This window comes from Physella acuta, unplaced genomic scaffold (genome assembly GCF_028476545.2).
Source record: "Physella acuta isolate Inbredline_101_S28 unplaced genomic scaffold, ASM2847654v3 ptg000028l, whole genome shotgun sequence".
In the NCBI taxonomy this organism is placed as follows: Eukaryota; Metazoa; Mollusca; class Gastropoda; family Physidae; genus Physella; species Physella acuta.
Genome location: NW_026731548.1, coordinates 515,932 through 522,500, shown reverse-complemented (window position 1 = coordinate 522,500; position 6,569 = coordinate 515,932). Strand labels below are relative to the sequence as shown.

The 6,569-nt window shown below is 34.3% G+C and overlaps 1 long non-coding RNA gene across 2 annotated transcripts in view; it reads left to right on the top strand.

The window, feature by feature from the left end:
* LOC131941347 (uncharacterized) overlaps window positions 1–5,950 on the top strand; it is a 6,020-nt gene extending 70 nt beyond the window's left edge. The window contains exons 1-6 of one of the 2 annotated variants that reach the window (XR_009386632.1): window positions 1–200; window positions 1,480–1,551; window positions 1,810–1,886; window positions 2,551–2,625; window positions 3,924–3,940; window positions 5,891–5,950. The exon at window positions 1–200 is cut by the window's left edge and continues 70 nt beyond it. This is a non-coding gene — a long non-coding RNA (uncharacterized LOC131941347). Of the gene's footprint in view, window positions 201–685; window positions 1,552–1,809; window positions 1,887–2,550; window positions 2,626–3,923; window positions 3,941–5,890 lie in introns of those variants that run through there. The other variant, XR_009386631.1, reaches the window with a different exon arrangement.
* Window positions 5,951–6,569: the final 619 nt, after the last annotated feature.

Sequence of the window (6,569 nt, the reverse complement as noted above, 5' to 3'; positions counted from 1 at the left end):
TTGAGGTCAATGTGCCTTTCTCCTTCCTACCCCAACGCCACACACATCTAGATCATCAGGTCATAAGGACACTATCAACGACTTTGTGAAATTACATCCAAATCCTACAAACGTCAGGCAACAAATCACTCTAGGCTGGTGATCGGATTAGGGGATTAAGCAGATAGCAGTTGTGAGATCAACAGTAATATGGCGTCTAGGTTAGTTTTAAAGAGTACCCTGCATTATTGACACTGTAGTACACGACATTCTTTGTTTAAAACTAGCCAGGGGCCAGTCGCGGCGCCCATTTATTAAATCGTTTTTAAAAAAAAGGAAATCTCTTGACAATAAGTGATTAAAAATACTATAATTGCGATTGAACTGTTGGTATTAAAGTAGCTATCGTGTATTGTTTGGTATTAGTTTAATTTTTTTACAGCTCATACAAGATTACGATTTTAGACAAATGTTTTTCGAAAAACTAGGTAAAATAAATCACAAAAGGTTGCTCATATCCGCATTAACTCATCACAAATTATCATCAGTCCTTATCCTTACATTTGTTTTTTCCTTATGGCCAGCAATACATACACACCATTAAAAATTCAGTTTTTTATTGATTGGCTTATAACTTAATGAGGTTTAGAGACTGGGGCATCATACACTTAATATCCCCTCCACTCCCCACCCCCTCATGAAACTGCCATACATTTTAAACGTGTGAGTTCACATCGTGTGTCTCCGATGTGATGGTCACGTGGCATTAAATGTGTGTGACCCCCGGGCAGAGGGGGGTCGAAAGTAGGGGTTGCAACCAATCTAGGGGGAAAACTACAAAATGGGAGCAAATCAATAAATAATTGGCTGAAATCGGAGTCAACGGCCTATGTGGCGTATAATAAGTTGAACGTTAAACCTTAAATGTGTTAGAAGAAGTCAATTAAGAAAGCTGTTCAACTTTAGCACAATGCTGTTTTTAAGGCAAGGTTGTCCAAATTTAGAAAAATTCTGTTTCTTATAAGGCAAGACTTATTTTAAATGCCTCAACTCAACATTTCCTAAAATACAATTTTAGTTTTTATCATAAACATTATTTGTTATAGCAGTAAACAAGAAAGAACATTATCTGTTTCATCATAAACGTATATAAAAGTTAACATTCATTCCACAATAATAATTTGATTATGTACATTATAAGTTTAATCAATGTGTACATTGAAGAATAACATGTGGGATTTGTGGGTGTGTGGTAGTATTGATGTTTGGATATGTGGATGTGTAGTGTTTTTATTAAAATGTAATCTACTTGTTAGTTCCCATTATGGTATGCGAAACTAATTTTCAAAATCTGCTTTCAACCTGTTGATCCCAAAAGGTTTACCAAGTGTTTCTATAAGATGGATTTATCACTACTCTTGTTAATTAATACTAACCAATAGAAATGAGCCACGTTATAAAACCTAAATTTAAAGATTAAATTTAACGTGTCTTGAACAGAACACTTGTATTCTCCCAGTCGTTGGCATCGTGTATTGACTTAATAATCAATTATTATTATTTCATAACAATGTAAGTATTTACTTTGTGATATCTGTATGTTTGTTTTTTATGAATAAACTTAAAGTAATTGTATATTTTAGAATATTTAAAAATATCGTTCATTGGCTAATGTAAAATGTATTTACAATTTTATATGGATCATATCAAATCAAAGTAATAAAACTAATTGGTTCATTATTACTAATTTGTTTTATTACATTAATATTAAATGTATGAATTAAGGATATGATTGTATTTGAAATTACTTGAGAAAAAAAATTTCCTCAGCTGATTAAAATGAAGTTCGCAGTTCTCCTTCTCGTGGTCCTGGTGTGTCTGTTAAATCTCATCGTTGAATCTGAAAGGTGAGTTCACATAAACTTTACTTATCTCATAACAAAATTAAAGTTCCATTTTTAAACCTCACGATCCCTTGAGCAATTAAAGTAGAGTTGACTAGTTTGTGTAACCACGGCAAAGTAGAGTTGACTAGTTTGTGTAACCACGGCAAAGTAGAGTTGACTAGTTTGTGTAACCACGGCAAAGTAGAGTTGACTAGTTTGTGTAACCACGGCAAAGTAGAGTTGACTAGTTTGTGTAACCACGGCATATGAATGGATAGTGTAGCCAGCACATTGCCACGCCTACTTTACATTGCCGAGCGTGAGTTAGATACTCATCCTCTCTATTTCAAGCAAAACGAAGAGATAATAATATTTTCCAGCACTGCCCATCTGTTTTCATGCTGCATGGGCCTTATGTTTTATATTTGCAGTCTTGTGACCCACTTCGCGGTTAGATTGTGTCGGTCTGCCTTCAAAGATGCAGTTGACTCTTAAACATTTCAAATTTTAAATAGATTTGAAAATTGTATCTCTTTAAATTTAGCAATTATTCAAATTGATGTGACCTATTCAATATTGTTACTAATTGTGCTCCGAACGATGACCATTTACATTAACTTACTTTTACTTTTTTATCATATAGCTGAAACATCTGCTTCATGTTTTCTTCTCTATGTTTAAACAGTTGTTGTAAACTAAAAGGCGGCGAATGTGACATACTTACTGATTGCTGCCCTCCATATAGCTGCTGGAGGGACAAGTAATTGGATTTTGATATTATTAATTAAATTTAAGAGTATTTTCTTTGTTAAGCACAATAATATATTCACACTAAAAGTTATCACAAACAAGGCTCAACCTTAATCTCTCATAACAATCCACCATTCACACCAAAACACTACAAATGTGAATAAAAAGGTACATCTAGTGCAGTGAGTAAAACAGGACCCGAGACTATAGCTTTACATTGAACCAGAGTTGTCCAAAGGTCATGAAAGACCTAGTGCATGTGCTAAGTTACATTTATCAAAAACATTTTGTTAAATAAATAATGGATTTAACAAAGACTAATAAAATTAGAGCTAACCACACTGAGCGTCGAGCTAAGTCGATTAATTTGTCACATAATCGATAGGGTCATGTGACTTTAAGCAATGTACCGGGATCTCTCCCCTAGTCTAAGTACAATTTTCCTTTCCGACTGGCATAATAGAGATATGATCACTTTATATGATATGGATGAGAGTCAGAATTTCAACTTAAGTATCAAAGTAAGATAAGAACAAAATTGTGTTGACAAAAGAATATAGCCTTAGCGTGCATAGCGTTAATAACTTTTGCGGCGGTTAGATATGTGATGGCTTTATTATTTTGAATTAGCTTTAGGAGAGAAATGACATGATCATTAAAAAATGTTTTTATTCAACCCACAAACAAGTCTGACATAGGGGTCGGCGTGGTCGAGTCGGTAAAGCTCATGGTTGCTAAACCGAAAAGTCTCGAGTTCGAACCCTCGGGCAGATGCGGCTCGTTAGCTGGGGACAGCCACTCTTCTAGGAGAGACAACTCCAAAATTAAACAACTGCTGCCTTGTAGTTTGTTCTTGGTTGGACAAAGGCTATGGAAGCAAATCCAAAAAGAAAAGCAGGCTGAAATCGGAGTCAATGGCCTCAATGGCGCATAACCAGTTGACACGTAACGCTTAATTGTGTTGGAGGCGTAGTCGAGTCGGCAAAAAGCTCATGGTTGATAAATTCGAACAAAGTCTCGAGTTCAAACCCACTGGCAGATAAATCTCGATCCCCTTCAACACTAATAATTAAGAACGAAGAAGAAGAAGAAGAAAACCCACAAACAAGTCTGACATGTGGAAACTAAGATTATTCAGAATACTTTAGGTGTCAGAATTATAATTGCTTGACGGCAGAACAAAAAACTATCTCCGCAAATTATCTATATAGTTTAATTTCCAATTTATTTTAATTAATGATAATTTTTGTTTTTAGAGTTATGAGTTATGATAAAATTTGTAATTGAATAATAATTTATGTTTTTTAGCTGTGACAACCCATTAGGTAAAGTATGTTATCATGATATTTGTTATGTTTTTTATGTTTATAAGTTTATAAAGAAATGTGTATTGCTTAATTATAAATATGCTAATAACCCTCAAACGACATCGAATTATCTGCAAACACACACCCATTACCAACACCTCCACCCCCTCTCCCCCCCCCTGAGCTTATAGCAACCGTCTCGGAATATCTCAAACCCCTACACACACTACACACAAAAAAAACATTTGCTCGCGAGCATGTGGCCACATTTATACATTTTTTGTTTTCTTAGTTTTTTAAAAAACAAAATTCGCAACATTCAGTGCATCAAAACTGTATCTGTTGATGATGAAATCCATTCAATTCCACGTTCATCAACCCACGCCTACCCTGTCAGTCTTATCACGGTATGCGTTACTTCTACTCCCATAATCACCATACCATCGCAACCCTTTTCAACAAATCCCAGAATTCATTAAACTTATCTTAACAATCAACAAGTCATCCCTTTTTACTTTCTCGTATACGAATTATAGAGGAACTATTGTAATCTTTAAAAAATTTGGAACCAAGACTTTCACAAATGTCGACGGTTTACAATATTGTCCGGATGTCTGTGTGTGTGTATGTGTGTGTGTTTCTGTCTGTCTTTTAGTAATTTTCGTAGAACGGAAGTAGAACTTTACGCTATTTCCGATTTCTCAAAAAAGAAAACGAACACGAATTTATAAAGTACTTGCCGTCCTGGCCAGGCCTACCCTGGGCTCTTCAAATAACCTATCTGTAAAGGACCATGACATTGTTTATTAAACAGCTTATAACCGGCATTTTCTGGGTTTAGGAAATAGTCTCCTTTTCAATTAAATGGTTATATGCAAACAGTGTTTCTTCCAGACTTTTTTTCCGGGGGGCGGCACTTGATTTTTTTTTGGGGGGGGGGGGGGGATCAACATTTTCCGGGGGGCGGACACTAGTAAAACTGTATGCAAATATGGACGTTTCGCAAATAACACATAACCCCAAACCTAACTGTAATTATAAACTTAACTCTAACCACATCCAACCAAGGCCAAACACAAAATAAAAAACAAACGCAAAGGTAACGCAAAATCAAAACTAAACACAAACAAAATTGCAAACACAAAAACAAAAGCAAGCATAATTGCAAACGCAAAGAAACAACACAAACGCAAACGCTCGAACAAACGAAAACGTAACGCAAACTCAAACCTAAACCCAATCACAAAAACAATAGAAAACACAAAAACAAACACAAACACAAACACAAACGTAAACTTAAACGTAAACGTAAACGTAAACGTAAACGTAAACGTGAACGTGAACGTGAACATGAACATGAACATGAACATGAACATGACCATGACCATGACAATGACCATGACCATGACCATGACCATAAACACAAACACAAACACAAACACAAACACAGACACAGACACAGACACAAACACAAACACAAACACAAACATAAACATAAACATAAACATAAACACAAACATAAAAAAAATTATTAAATCTTATTTCTATATCCCTACTTGCTATCCCCGCGTAGTGTTATGTATGAACATTCGTGAATGTTTAGGTGAGATCACTCCCGCTAAATTTGATTAAACTTTATAAAACGATATAAAATAAATGTTAAAATATAGTATATAATAATTTACTCAACAACATTTTCAATATCGGGACTATGAAACGGACCAGGAAGAGAAAAATACCCGAATAAAAATAGAATTGAGTGTTTATGATTCAAAACAAGTCTCATTTTAAAAATAAACAATAGATTGAGCGTTTTGAAAGTTAAAATTGTAGGCAATGAAATGATATGGACCTGTTCATATGTTTAGATTAGGATTTTTATTATGAATATCTTTAAATATAACAAAATTAGCTTGTTAAGTAAACTATGCTGTTAGTAATTGTAATTGACTTTTCTTTTTCTTGCAGCATACAATACGTAAAAGAGACTTCCAAAGAAATAAATCTCGATCATTGACAAACGTTTTACCTTTTTTCCTTTAATTAAATTTTTAAAGAAATAAGAATTGATAGAAAGAGAATATGTCACCAGATAAGAACATACTAAACTACTGATTGTTGTGGGGATTTTTCAATGAATAATAAGTTGGACTTGTGCAAGTACCACAGATAGAAAAATGTACTTGTCTGTATTTGATATCCACGAGACACTGATATATGCTATAGCCGCTATTTGATTTATGTCATTTTGTCTGTTTGTTTCCATTGTTTCTGATGGTGACCGGAGAGAAAAATAGTGCAACAGAAAACTGTGCACAAAAAGTGCGCAAGGGCATTCGTGTTTATTAAATCGATGATTTGAAGACTTTAGCAAAAAAGGAATAGATCAACATTGTATCGTGCTAAAACATACTTCCTCGAAGTATGACAAAATTAAATTAAAATGTATTAGTATAATAAGTTTGTATTTGTGCCCTTTTCAGTTTGGGCAGTTTTCCGTTGCTCAGTTATGTGTCGAAATATTACAACATTACTAGCATAGTTACTTAATATATCGTGCGTTACCACCACATGAAACATATTGAATAGAAAAAATAATCCCCCACGGTATGTTAATGTGAACTTCCCTTTTACGGAGTTAAAAGGC